This window comes from Geotrypetes seraphini, chromosome 4, assembly GCF_902459505.1.
Source record: "Geotrypetes seraphini chromosome 4, aGeoSer1.1, whole genome shotgun sequence".
Lineage (NCBI taxonomy): Eukaryota > Metazoa > Chordata > Amphibia > Gymnophiona > Dermophiidae > Geotrypetes > Geotrypetes seraphini.
In genome coordinates, this window is record NC_047087.1 from 300,165,830 (window position 1) to 300,180,619 (window position 14,790).

General features: G+C 45.0%; 1 protein-coding gene across 6 annotated transcripts in view; it reads left to right on the top strand.

The window, feature by feature from the left end:
- SORCS3 (sortilin related VPS10 domain containing receptor 3) overlaps positions 1-14,790 on the top strand; it is a 1,299,528-nt gene that overhangs the window by 922,057 nt on the left and 362,681 nt on the right. The window contains exon 1 of one of the 6 annotated variants that reach the window (XM_033941710.1): positions 7,797-7,871. The exons of the other annotated variants lie outside the window; for them this stretch is intronic. The gene's annotated coding sequence lies outside the window, so the exon portion shown is untranslated. Of the gene's footprint in view, positions 1-7,796; positions 7,872-14,790 lie in introns of those variants that run through there. 6 annotated transcript variants of the gene reach the window in all.

Genomic DNA, 14,790 nt, shown 5'->3' on the forward strand with positions numbered 1-14,790 from the left:
TGATGAAATTTGTTAAGTGTTATAAGTATATTCGCTTTTTACTTGTGTTTTAAAGCTGTTTATCCTCTAAATTGTTGTTTTTTATAAAACTGTTCATCGCTTAGAAAGTTTGTATAGGCGATTCATCAAATGATAATAAAACTTGAAACTTGATCAATCAATCAATACCTTTACTTGGGTGATTCCTTCTGCCAGAGTCTTCTAGACAGGGTATGAACAGCTACTAGGCAAAGATTAGCAAACAAGGATTACTGAAAGCCCAGCAAAAAGCTGGGATTTTGGAAACGAGGCAAAAAAACAAGATCCAAACAGTTCAGGTTTATTAACTTTTGATATGTTGCTGATGGCAATACCTTCTTAGCAGTTTTCACTAACAAATGCCTAAAAAAAAAAAAGTCTGAATAAAGTAGAATAAAGAAAGAATGCAGAGGAAAAAGATAAACAGAGGAAAATCGAAGAGGCAAATGCCAGCATCCCGGCTTCCAGTCACTGTGGTAAATTACTCTTCAAACACATCCTGAAATAAATATGATTTGAGGCCACTTTTATAGAGATGAAAAGAAGTCTCAGCTTTAAGGTATATGGTTTATGGTTTGTTTATTTATAATCTGCCTTTTACAAGGCGAAGTACAACAGCACACACATAATAATACTTCACAAACAGTTCAGACATCTTACAAAAAAAAAAAAAATAGAAATATGCATCATATTCAGCATAAAATCAAAACAAAATACCAGCCTGACAAAAATAGCAACACCAATCATTTCTCCAATACCAAAAATCAATCTCAAGCAACCTAATACAACTCAGGTTTTCAATGACTAACATCTCATACTGTGTATTTCACAGGTACACCGATGAAAGTCCGCAGGACATTGGCACGCCGACAATCCCACGCCATCTGTGTGCAGGACAAATGCACGTCACCGGTTCCGCCGCTTTCATGCCTTACCCCTGCAGTACACTTAGAACAGTTATGCTCCCGTTGGGAGGGGGGAGGGGTTGGGGAGGGGGAACTCCCCCAGTACAGTGATTCATGGCAGATCTAGCACCAGAAATACAAGGACGCTAAAGAGAGAGCGCCTACTGTGAAGTTTCAAGTTTAAGTTTTATTAGGATTTTATATACCGCCTATCAAGGTTATCTATGCGGTTTTACAATCAGGTACTCAAGCATTTTCCCTCTCTGTCCCGGTGGGCTCACAATCTATCTAATGTACCTGGGGCTATGGAGGATTAAGTGACTTGCCCAGGGTCACAAGGAGCAGCGCGGGGTTTGAACCCTTGACAAAGCTCTATATGGGCGAAACGGGTCCCGTCGAGGCATGCTAGTAACTCTGCACTACTAAAGAATAATTAAAGAATGAATCATCATAGTGTATTACTATTTTAAAAAGGCAATAAAAGGCCTTCAGTCACTTTCTGCACTGGACAGAATGCCAGGAAATCAAAATAGTATACAAATTAAGTTTTATTACATATATACAATATTTCTAGCCATAATCATTGATTAAGTACAGAGTTTGAATTAATACGTTACCGGTTATTATATCATCACTCCGACGGGGGACCACGATCAGGAGGCTTATTCAGAATGCCATCACATAGCTCGTCAGCAATGGAATTGTCCCTCCCTTACAGGTAACTTTCCCCCCTTAAACTGTACTTTTTCCCCTACCCCCTTTTTCCAGATTGGATATACAAACGCGTGCTTATCTCATGTTGAGAATGTAATCCCCAATCAGCATGTCTTGAAAACATCTAGCTTAGCTCGTGGGTTGTATACCCAGCCCCTCTTTATGGATTGGATACTTTTTCCCCTACCCCCTTTAGCCAGATTGGATATACAAACGCGTGCTTATCTCATGCGGTGAGAGTGTGTTTCTGTCAAGCACCTATCATCAGGTGCTGAAAATTCCTGGCTGTGCTCGTGTGCTGACAGTGACCTGCTCTCATAATAGGCAGTTTATCAGCAGGTGCTGAAAAATTTCTGGCCTTGCTCGTTCTCATAATACTTGTGTTTCCCTGTAACAGCTATCATGGATCCTAGGCAGTGTCATTCAATATTAATAATTATTTCATACCATACGTTTCACATTCGTGTCACACATAGATCATTTGCTTGTCTTACTTCTGATATGAATGGAAGATAACGGAATATAGCAAGTATTCATGACTTACAACATGTCGGATTGGATGTGAATGTTGTGATTTATCTCAATTTGAAGATTGAGCTCTATTATATATATATATATATATATATATATATATATATATTTTTTTTTCCACATTGAGTGAGGTGAAGTTTGTGATTTATCGAGAGGGAACTCCCCCAGTACAGTGAAAACTTCCGTTCTCTTGCTGTTCGGGAGTTTTCATTGTAGTGTGTGGGGGTTCTTCCCCCACACCTCCCCCGGAGGGAGCACGAACAGTTATAAATGTAGTGGGGGGGTTCCCCCACCCCCCTTAGAACGCTAACGGTAAGACGTAAAAGCGGTGGAACCGGCGGCACACATTGGTCCTGCATACAGATGTCGGCGCGCCAGTGTCCGACGCGCTTTTTGACGTGCCACCATTTCGTACAACAAAGCAGATGTCTTTCTGACAATTTCTTAAAGGCGTCCAAATTTTTTAAAATGTTTAATGTAAGACGGGAGCCTATTCCACTCTTCCGGACCACAACATGAAAACGCCCCTCCCCCCCCCCTCAACGCCTGCAGGCTCAGCTATTTTCTTGATGGAATCGCCAGGTCACGTGGTGTTGCCGAGCGCAGCTTTTGCAACCCCATGTAAGGAAATACACTGCCCATCAGATATTGCGGGCCACGCCCTTGTATACTCAGGTAAACCAGTAGTAATAGTTTATACTTAATTCTGAACTCGATTTTGAGCCAATAAAGCTTGATATAATTATCTGTTCAATATTCAATTTTCTGGAGCCGGAATAACACCCTGAGAACGGAGTTTTGTGCTATAGGGCTCCTTTTACTAAGCTGCGCTAGCAGTTTTTAGCACGTGCTTAGTGCACGCTGCATTGCTGCATGCACTAGATGCTAACACCACCATTGAGCTGGCGTTAGTTTTTGGTGCATAGCGCGGAGTTAGCACACGCGGCAATGTAGCGCATGCTAAAAACATTAGCTCCCCTTAGTAAAAGAGGGAGATAGTCTTCTTCGACTACTACTATTTATTATTTCTATAGCGCTTCCAGATGCACTCATAAGAACATAAGAATTGACGCTGCTGGGTCAGACCAGTGGTCCATCGTGCCCAGCAGTCCGCTCACGTGGCGGCCCTTAATTCAAAAACCAGTGCCTTACCTGCGTACGTTCCGGTTCAGCAGGACCTTATCTAACCTTGTCTTGAATCCCTGGAGAGTGTTTTCCCCTATTAACAGCCTCTGGAAGAGCGTTCCAGTTTTCCACCACTCTCTGGGTGAAGAAGAACTTCCTTACGTTTGTACGGAATTGATCCCCTTTTAACACTGTACAGTCAAAGTTTGTTCTAACATAAGGGTCTTAAAAGTAACACACCAAAAAGATCTTTGCGTTCTGAGAGTTTAGCGTTACTGAAGACGTCTGTGAATCCAAGACTCGTTGAGACTGGGAAAAGGGCTTTCTGTTGTGCAGGAGTTAAGTTTTGGAAGTCCGTGGTGGGTCAGATACGAAATTGCTGTGAAAAGGGTAGATTCAGAAAACTACTAAAGACGCAGATATTTGTAGATGGCTTTTTTTAGTTCCTTCTGCTAAAATCGATGAATTAATTATGATCTCTAGTTCCACTATCCGCATTATGGTGTTTTCCTGAGGATTGTATGTATGTTTATTTTATTATATGTCTTTTTTTTTTATCATATATTTGCTTTTTATTTGTCTTCATTTTAATTTTGTGTATGTAAATTATGTAAACCGTTTAGTTTTAAACGGTGTATAAATTTTTAAAATAAAAAATCTAATCTAATGTATTTGAAAGAAGGCACAACTTGAAGATTTGGCCGAGTAGATCAAAGTGGCCTTGAGGGAATAGTGTACGATATTAAGAGTTTAGATAGGAAAGGAAGCAGACCTCAGTAATGAATTTTAAAGCAGATCCTTAAATGCAATTGGCTCTGTGTGAAGCGATGGAGTTAGGCGGTCAAACTTTCCAGCATTCTTAATCAGTTTCACTGCTTTATTTGACGTTATTTGAAGGCGTCTAGGTTCAGTTGACTCTGTATGGCTGGACGAGAAGACAAGGCTGAAGCAGGGTACAAGCCCAGAGGCAGGGCAGAAATATGAAATCAAGTTTTTATTATCCTCTCAAGCAAGGATGGGAGTCGCTGCGAATAAGACCAAAGCATTTGAGCGTCCAGAACTATAAGGTTATATTGATTCTCTTTCATAACAAATTGGAGAATTGGTGATTTATATGAGCAGGAGGAGAAAGAAAATTACAGCAGGAGATTGTGAGTTTTATGCACTGTACTCTTGGCTAAGAGACACAAAGTATGTGCTGATTTTTTTTATGCGTGCGCAGTCCTCGCAGGTTCTTGATTATAACTAGATTTATGGAAAATCTGAGAGATTGCAAAAGAATTACTATGAGCTTGTTCATATAGATTTGTTATTTTGAAGTCTGATTGTGTGTAACAATTTTGGGAATCATTTAATACCTTGGCACAATATGAAAATCTGCAATTGATATCCTGCAAAATGCAACAGGACTTGTGGAGAAGGCATCGCAGTAAGCCTAGTCCACATGGAAATGAGATATTGCCTGTCACGTGCTTTTAATTGTGGAATGAGATTTGTCAGCAGCCTATGATTTTAATAAATCCATAAATTAATGGGAATTGAGTGTGAAAATATGTTCAGGCCCTATGAGGATTAGGAGAAGATGTACACAAGCATAAAAATATTAGGCTTAATGCAGTGGTCTCAAACTCAAACCCTTTGCAGGGCCACATTTTGGATTTGTAGGTACTTGGAGAAAAAATAGTTAGTGTCTTATTAAAGAAATGACAATTTTGCATGAGGTAAAACTCTTTATAGTTTATAAATCTTCCTCCCCCCTGCATGGCCTGAATGTTACCCCCTTCTTTGCAGCATTCTCTAGCTTCCCCCCTAGCCCTCCGGTCTTAGTTTCAGCTAATTACCGCAGCCTTCAGAGAGGATCACCAGTGCTGTAGTGTTCCTTGCAGGCTGCCATCGGCCTTCGCAGCACGTTCCCTCTGCCACGGTCCCGCCCCTCCTCTGACGTCAGGGGCAGGATCGCGGCAGAGGGAACACATGCTGCTGAGGACAACGGCAGCCTGTAAGGATCGCTACAGCACCGGCAATCCTCTCTGCAGGCTGCGGTAATTATCTGAATGTAAGAGCCGGAGGCCAGGGGGGAAGAGAAGCCGGAGGACGCTGCAAAGAGCGGGCAGCACTAGTATAGACTGCGGGCCGCAAAATAGTACCTGGCGGGCTGCATGTGGCCCCCCAGACCTTGAGTTTGAAACCACTGGCTTAATGGGATCAAACATTATGGAGGCTCTGTATTTTATATGTAGAGAGAAAAAGTGCAGCCTGAGAATTCTGGAAATGTACATTAAGGGCTCCTTTTACTAAGCTACGTTAGGGCTTTAACGCGCAGAATAGCGTGTGCTACATTGCCATGCGTGCTAGACCTTAACACCAGCATTGTGCTGGCGTTAGTTCTAGCTGCGTAGCACGTGGTAATTTCCTGTGTGCGCTAAAAATGCTAGCGCACCTTAGTAAAAGGAGCCCTAAGTGGGGAATATATCAAGGTGTGGTAAAAAAACAAAAACAACAAAAGATCTTTTGCTACACCTTAATTTTCTGCATGATTCGGCATACTATGGGATCTCAAACCCCGAGTTTTCTGAATCTCTTGTCACAAAAATAGCAGTGTCCCCTATCTTTTACTAAGGCGCACTAGTCAATTTAGCGCGCGCTAAACGCTAATGCGTCCATAAAATATAATGGGCACGTTAGCGTTTAGCAGGTGCTAATATTTACCGCGCACTAAATCAGCTGGCGCACCTTAGTAAAAGGGCCCTTGAGTGTTATTCTCAAAGTCCAGGATCAAAGTTCAGCTGCGGATTAGAAATTGGTTATCAGACAGAAAACAGAGGGTAGGGTTAAATGGTCATTTTTCTCAATGGAGGAGAGTAAACAGTGGAGTGCCACAGGGATCTGTACTGGGACCGGTGCTATTTAACTTATTTATAAATGATCTGGAAATTGGAACGACGAGTGAGGTGATTAAATTTGCCGGCACACTAAACTGTTCAAAGTTGTTAAAACAAATGCAGATTGTGGAAAAATTGAAGGCAGAGCTCAGAAAATTGGAAGACTGGGCAGCCAAGTGGCAGATGAAATTTAATGTGGACAAATGCAAAGTGATTCACATTGGGAAGAATAACCCAAATCACAGTTACCAGATGGTAGGGTCCACCTTGGGGGTTAGGACCCAAGAAAAAGATCTGGGTGTCATTGTAGTCAATATGATAAAACCTGGCGCCCAATGTGTGGTGGCGGCCAAGAAGGCAAACAAGATGCTCAGAATTATTAGAAAAAGGAGGGTAAACAAGTCCCTGTATCGCTCAATGGTGTAACCTCACCTGGAGTATTATGTTCAGTTCTGGTCTCCATATCTCAAGAAAGATATAGCGGCACTAGAAAAGGTTCAAAGAAGAGTGACCAAGATAATAAGGGGGATGGAACTCCTCTCATATGAAGAAAGGGCTCTTCAGCTTGGCAAAGAGAGGGCTGAGGGGACACATGATTGAAGTCTACAAAATTCTGAGTGGAGTAGAACGGGTACAAGTGGATCAATTTTACACTTCGTCAAAATTTACAAAGACTAGGGGACACTCGATGAAGTTACAGGGAAATACTTTTAAAACCAATAGGAGGAAATATTTTTTCACTCAGAGAATAGTTAAGCTCTGGAACATGTTGCCAGAGGTTGTGGTAAGAGCGGATAGCGTAGCTGGTTTTAAGAAAGGTTTGGACAAGTTCCTGGAGGAAAAGTCCATAGTCTGTTATTGAGAAAGACATGGAAGGAAGCCACTTCTTGCCCTGGATCAGTAGCATGGAATGTTGCTGCTCTTTGGGTTTTTGACAGGTACTAGTTACCTGGATTGGCCACTGTGAGGATGGGCTACTGGGCTTGATGGACCATTGGTCTGACCCAGTAAGGCTATTCTTATGAGGCCACAAAACATGGCCTGATGTTCCCAGGCTGAAGCGCCCCCCTGCCAGAAGCCCAATCTACCGTGTAGCCCTCCAAAATGTAAGCATCCATCCCCACCACTCCAGCTCCTCCCAAGATTCAAAGACACACCCCACCCCTAGTCCCTCAAGATGCAAGCACCACCCTATTTGTGCAAGACCACTAAAGTGGTCACTGCAAGTTGCATTTACATAGTAATGAGATGCATAACATTGTGACAAGAAAAAGGATGAGTAGGATAAATGACCCATTTAGGTGGGATCTAGCCACAGGGAAGAACAAGGAGTTTGTAGCTTCCCTGAGACCCAACTATTCCCCAGGTTTTCTATCTTTCCCTAGCTGTCTTAGGGAGAGGTTGGGAAAAGAATCTCTGCCTGCATTTTCCCCAGCTGATTAACAGGGTGCAATCAGGGCTTAAGGTAAAACAGGGGGAAGAGTTAGAGCTTCCCTAGCAAGATATAAATTATGAACTCCAACCCCCAAAGGGAGAGAGGGCAGGAGTACACAGAGCTTAATCCCTGAAGAACAGCTGGAGCAGAAAGAGAAGCTGGAAGAACCTATGGAGTGGCACACTGAACTTATGGAGAGTAATCCTCTATTCAAAGAAGGAGCTGAACAAACCAACCCAACTACTCAGCAAATGGACTTAAGTGAGATTGTTTGTTGATTTATTATTATTTTTTTTTTCTTTTTGAACCAAAGCTTGCTATCTGAATCCTATTGTTGGGTCTCTGGGGGGCAAGTTCTTTTGCCTTATAAGCTTTTGGAAAATTTCTGGAAAAGGGAAGTGAGAAAGATCTAACTTGGTAGTAAAGGAACTGAGTATTACCAGTAAGAGGACATTTACAATTGAAAACAAACCTTCCAGACAAGGGAGGAAAGCAGAAAAGCGTTTTGCTACCTCATTTGCATAAACATTTATTGAGAGTCAAGGAAGAACTCTAATAATTTGTTTTGTTTGACTGAACCCTCTTAACTCAGCAGTGTGGCTAGGAGACTGCTTTTGAACTAATTTGGAGAGGTCGGGATTATATAAAATTTGTTTGTTTTGCTTACCCTGAGAGACAAAGGGGCTAGTAGAAGTGACTCCAAAGTTAAGGAGCTATGAGTGAAATTTATTTTTTTTTTCCTTTTGATGGACAGCTATGTCTGGTGCAACTAGAGGGGGCAAGACTGACTAAGAGCAGAGAGATCATCTTGTCACCTGAGCAAGATGTACCTGAATGTGCATTTGCATGTTTTGCATCTCATTACTATATAACCTGTGGTGACTTAAATATCGCTGTGGTAAATTCAAGCAGGTCCGTTCAGTCACATTAAGGAGCTTATCATGTCTGTCCAGTAGTGTACTTTATCTTTTGTTACTTGTATTTCCTGTTTTTACCCTTTTTAAAAATATGTATAACCACCTTGAAATAAATAAGGTAGTATATCAAATCATTAAAAAACTTGAAACTTAAAGCCTTAACACAGCTTGATAATATTCTTCCTTACAGGGCAGTTTCAGATTCTTTACAGAAGTTTCAGACCCACTTTGTACCCCTGTGCCTACAAGTTTATTTTCAAAGGGAAATACACTGTGGGGTACAAAGGTACCCACAAACATTGTATGTATTTATTTATTTAATTTTCTATACTGTTCTCCCAGAGGAGTTCAGAATGGTTTACATGAATTTATTCAGGTACTCAAGCAGTTCCCCTGTCTGTCCTGGTGAGCTCACAATCTATCTAATGTACCAGGGGCAATGGGGGGATTAAGTGACTTGCCCAGGGTCAAAAGGAGCAGAGTGGGTTTGAACCCACAACCTGAGGGTGCAGAGGCTGTAGCTTTAACCACTGCGCCACTCTAGAAGTCAAAAAGGAGCAAAAGTGAGCCAGGTTTAGGACAGTCAGGGCATTGTGACATCACTGACGAGGCTGGTTTTTAGGCGTTGGTGGAATGAGGCATTATGATGTCACAACACCCGCTCTGGTTATCAGAGGCAGACACTTTTCATTTATTTTTCTATGCCGTTCTCCCAGGGGAGCTCAGAATAGTTTACATGAATTTATTCAGGTACTCAAGCATTTTTCCCTGTCTGTCTCAGCAGGCTCACAATCTATGTAATGTACCTGGGGCAATGGGGGATTAAGTGACTTGCCCAAGGTCACAAGGAGCAGTGCGGATTTGAACCCACAACCTCAGGGTGGTGAGGCTGTTGCTTTAACCACTGTGATATACTCTGCTAGTTATGTGGGTTAAGTCTCTAGGCAAAGTACAAATGGAGAACTGAAAATCAAATATCCACGTGAATTCTTCACTCTGCTCAACTTTCTCCCTTCTTTGGGAATTCTCCTTTTTCTGTGGACAAAAGCAACTGGCTGAGCAATTTTCAAAAGTCACGCTGGGAACATGTGTTTACCCACAACATCTTGATACGGAGGTCATCATTAAGAGCAAATGTGCGTTTTTAAATGGTGGATTATTTAGAAGTGAGAACTCTTCGAAATATTTCTTGAGAAACGCAGCAAACAGGGGGAGTAGCATTTTGTGCAACTCTTAGCTGGTCTTTCGGCTAAAGGAAGTAGCCTAGTGGTTAGTGTAGTGGCCCAGGGAACTGGGTTTGATTCCCATGACAGCTTCTTGAGACTCTGGGCATGTGCCTTAACCCTCTGCAAAGACGCAAGGGGATTGCGAAGATCTGCAACGTGACATAATCATGCTCGAGGAATGGGCATCGACGTGGCAGATGAGGTTCAACGTGGATAAATGTAAAGGGATGCATGTCGGGAACAAAAATCTCATGCACGAATACAGGATGTCCGAGGCGGTACTTGGAGAGACCTCCCAGGAAAGGGACTTGGGAGTTCTGATCGACAAGTCGATGAAGCCGTCCACACAATGTGCGGCGGCAGCAAAAAGGGCGAACAGAATGCTAGGAATGATAAAGAAGAGGATCACGAACAGATCAGAGAAGGTTATCATGCCGCTGTACTGGGCCATGGTACGCCCTCACCTGGAGTACTGCGTCTAGCACTGGTACATGAAGAAGGACACAGTACTACTCGAAAGGGTCCAGAGAAGAGTGACTAAGATGGTTAAGGGGCTGAAGGAGCTGCCGTACAGCGAAAGATTAGAGAAACTGGGCCTCTTCTCTCTCGAACAGAGGAGATTGAGAGGGGACATGATCGAAACATTCAAGGTACTGAAGGGGATAGATTTAGTAGATAAGGACAGGTTGTTCACCCTCTCCAAGGTAGGGAGAACGAGAGGGCACTCTCTAAAGTTGAAAGGGGATAGATGTTCTTCTTCACCCAGAGAGTGGTGGAAAACTGGAACGCTCTTCCAGAGGCTGTTATAGGGGAAAACACCCTCCAGGGATCAAAGACAAAGTTAGACAAGTTTCTGTTGAACAAGAACGTGCGCTGGTAGGGCTAGTCTCAGTTAGGGTGCTTGTCTTAGACCAGAGGGCCACCGCTTGAGCGGACTGCTGGGCATGATGGACCACTGGTCTGACTCAGCAGTGGCAATTCTTATGTTCTTACATAATACCGCTTTGATTGTAACCACAAAAAGGTGGTATATGAAGCCTCACCCCCTTCCGGTGTGATTGACTGAATATCTTAGAGGCCATGGATCTTAAACATGATTACCGTATTTTCACGCATATAACGCGCGTGTTATACGTGTTTTTACAAACCGTGCATACCCTTGCGCGGTATACGCGTGAGCGTGTTGTACAAATTTTTTTTACATATTTCCCCCCCCCGACGTCCGATTCACCCCCCGCAGGACCGCTCGCACGCACCCGCACCCCCACCCCGAAGGACCGCCAACTCCCCGACTCCCCGACACGATCGGGGCAAGAGGGAGCTCAAGCCCTCTTGCCCTAGCCAACCGCGGCACCCCCGACACGATCGAGGCAAAAAGGAGGCCAAGCCCTCTTGCCCCGCCGATTCCCCAACTCCCCGACAATATCGGGCCAGGAGGGAGCCCAAGTCCTCCTGGCCCTGGCGACCCCCCCCCCCCCCCCCCCGCTAGTTGTTCGGGCCAGGAGGGAGCCCAAACCCTCCTGGCCACGGCGACCCCCTACCCCCACCCCGCACTACATTACAAGCAGGAGGGATCCCAGGCCCTCCTGCCCTCGATGCAAACCCCCCTTCCCCCAATGACCGCCCCACCCAAGAACCTCCGACCACCCCCCAGCCGACCCGCGACCCCCCTAGCCGACCCCCATGACACCCCCACCCCCCTTCCCCGTACCTTTCTGTAGTTGGCCGGACAGACGGGAGCCAAACCTGCCTGTCAGGCAGGCAGCCAACGACGGAATGAGGCCGGATTGGCCCATCCGTCCCAAAGCTCCGCCTACTGGTGGGGCCTAAGGCGCCTGGGCCAATCAGAATAGGCCCGGGAGCCTTAGGTCCCTCCTGGGGGCGGGGCCTGAGGCACATGGGCCCAACCCGACCAATTCCGACCCTCCTTCAGAATCTTTCCCCCTGATATTGATTCCTCCTGCCCTGAGATCAGCACCCCCTCGTGATTCGGCTTCCCCTGAGACCATCCTTTCCCCTTTGGGGCCTACTGACATTCGTGGTGGTCCACTGGGAGTCTTTGATACCCACTTGGTCGTGCTTTTAGCAGCTACCGATTTTAAAATGGCTTCTGCGTGTTCTAACGGTAGTCTTGTGTTTCTACCACTAAAGGACTGCTGTCCAGCCCGCTGCAAAAACGGTTCACAGTCAGATGCACGCAAGACATAACGCGCGGACAAATGGGCCAAGACAAGTGAGCGCCAAGACAAGTGGGCGCAAGACATTTGAATTGTCGTTGCACTGAGTTGTCCTTGCGCTCATTTGTGGTTGCGCTCAATTGTCTTGCGCTGAATTGTCATAGCGCTGAGTTGTCTGTGCGCAATTGTCCGCGCGCATATGTCTTGCACGCATTTGGCTTGCCACCGCGAAAAACAGCCTTTTCAGACAGCTCTGCTAATGTTATTTACTAGGGTCCTCTCTGCTACCCTGTTTCCCCGATGATAAGGCAGGGCCATCAAATAAGACAGCCCCCCCTTTTTAGAAAAAAATGTAAAATAAGGCACCCCCTCCCGCAAATAAGCCACCCACCGATACCTGCGCTTACCCGAATCGGGTGGTACGGTGGGTGACTCCGTGTGGTCCCTCCGTCTACCGTATTTGCCTCCATGGCTGCGTGCCGCGCCTCGTCATGAAGTGAAGAGGAGGAAGTGACAGGACTGCAGCGCGCGCACGTGACTCCGCGCAAGGAAACACAGACAGCTTCCCTCATCCCTCCCTAACGGAGACTGCAGGAGTTTGTTCACGGCCAGAACATCCAAAAGTGAGACACGCAGACAGGTTTCTTTTGCTGTGAGCAATACCACTTACTGTATATAAAGCCTGTTTAAAATGCATACGGTATACAGTATAAACAATTGTTTCACATTGTCAAGTCCCCTCTGATGCTGCACTACAGAATAATCTCTTTACTGTGTTTCCCTGATGGAGAACATTGGGGACATTAAATGGTACAATATATGGTATGATGGATAAAGCTGGCCATACATGGTACGATTTTTCGGCCGACCGATTCTTCAGCCGACCGTTTTCTTCCTCCAACGAACGCATTGCGAACGTACCTATCGCGAACGTAATAAAATTCTGGTTTTTTTCAACAATAACTGTGTACTGTAGTCTTCTTCATGGGTAAATAAGGCATCCCCCCGAAAATAAGCCCTAGAGCATATTTTGGCCTTCCAAAAAAAATAAGACAGTGTCTTACCATCGGGGAAACAGGGTATGAATATAACCCTGCTGCTTACCCTCTTCCCTCTTATTGGGTGAAATTACTGACACATGGGCCTGTTGCCACTGACATTGCTGATGATAAAGCAAAGCCTTGATGTTCTGCCCTCACATTCATGAGAGCAGAGTGCTTAAAATATGTAAACTGAGTGCAGACTCCACTGTTAGCTAGCGCATGGCTTAGAAAGCATGGTTGTCCCATCAGGCTTTAACAACTTTGTGTCTGCTAGTCTAATTACAGCTTAGTGAGATGTGTTGGAGTGCAGTATTACCCAGCACAGTCTGTGTTAAACACTCCTGGCTTTCCCTATATCTAGGATGTGCCAGTAGAAGTGTGGATTCTGTGAGAGAAGAAATCCTCAAGGTAATCAGAACTGTGAGTCTATTTCTTTTAAGTTTTATTAAAGAAATTTGTTTAAGGAATCACAGTGGTAGTGGTTAGAGTAGCTTATGGGCCTGGGTCCTCCTCTTTATATTTCACTAGCCCACCCCCCAGACTACTTAAGCCACCTCTGTGCAGCTCTACTAGGCTTTCCTATGCCAGGTGGTGATGTTCCGGAGGCAGGTATATGCATTTTTATTCTGAACTTTCTGGGGATACAATGGGGGGGGGGACTGTGTGTGGGTCTTTACTTTGTCCCTACAGTGGTTGTATGGTCACTTTGGATACCTTTTTGGTATTTATACCTGTTTTTACATTGTTTAACTCACAGCGTATACGTCTCATCAAACATTTGATTATCCCTGCAGGACGACTAAGTCCAAAGACGGCCCACATCCCGCCCTAACCACTAAAACGCCCCTTTCTGCTCTGGGCGCACAGCGGGATTCAGAGGCCTGGATATGTCCAAAAAGCCATTTCGATTATCGGCACTTGGACGACCTGCCTTTTAGGACAATCTAGTGCCGATTTGGGCAGGTTTTTAGACGTGTTTAAGTTTCGATTATGAGCTCCTTAGGCTATAGGTGGTCTATAAATAGTAAAAATAAATATAATAAATATGAGGAATCCACTGTGCTAGGATGGTTCATAGACAACAACGCGGAAGACAAAGGCGCGCGCCAACAACTGAGCGCAAGACGGAGGCGTGCGCCGAAGAAAATTACTGTTTTTAGGGGCTCCGACGGGGGGTTTTGTTGGGGAGCACCCCCAGTTTACTTAATACAAATCGCGCCGGCGTTGTGGGGGGGTTTGGGGGGTTGTAACCCCCCACATTTTACTGTAAACTTAACTTTTTCCCTAAAAACAGGGAAAAAGTGAAGTTTTCAGTAAAATGTGGGGGGTTACAACCCCCCAAACCCCCACAACGCCCCCACAACGCGGCGCGATCTGTATTAAGTAAAGTGGGGGGTTCCCCCCACGCCCCCCCGTCGGAGCCCTAAAAACAGTAATTTTCTTCGGCGCGCGCCTCCGCGCTGCGCTCAATTGTCTGCTCGCACCTTTGCACCTGCTAGGATTCAAAGGCAAATTAGATGCACATCTCCTTACGAGAGGCATAGAGGGATATGGGTGACTAAAACTACATCAGGTGTATACCTGACTGGGCCTCCGCGTGTGCGGATTGCCGGACTCGAGGGACCATGGGTCTGATCCGGAGATGGCAGTTCTTATGTTCTTATGAGAAGGTGCTGTGTTGGTGTTTTCTTGTATACCAGGCTAAGAGGCCAGCATCTGAAAATAAACAGGAAGTTCCTGGAGTGTCAAGAGCCCAACGGGAATCCAGTCAGGAAAGTGATGTTTCCTATTTTGCCTGCACTATGGAACACATTTCT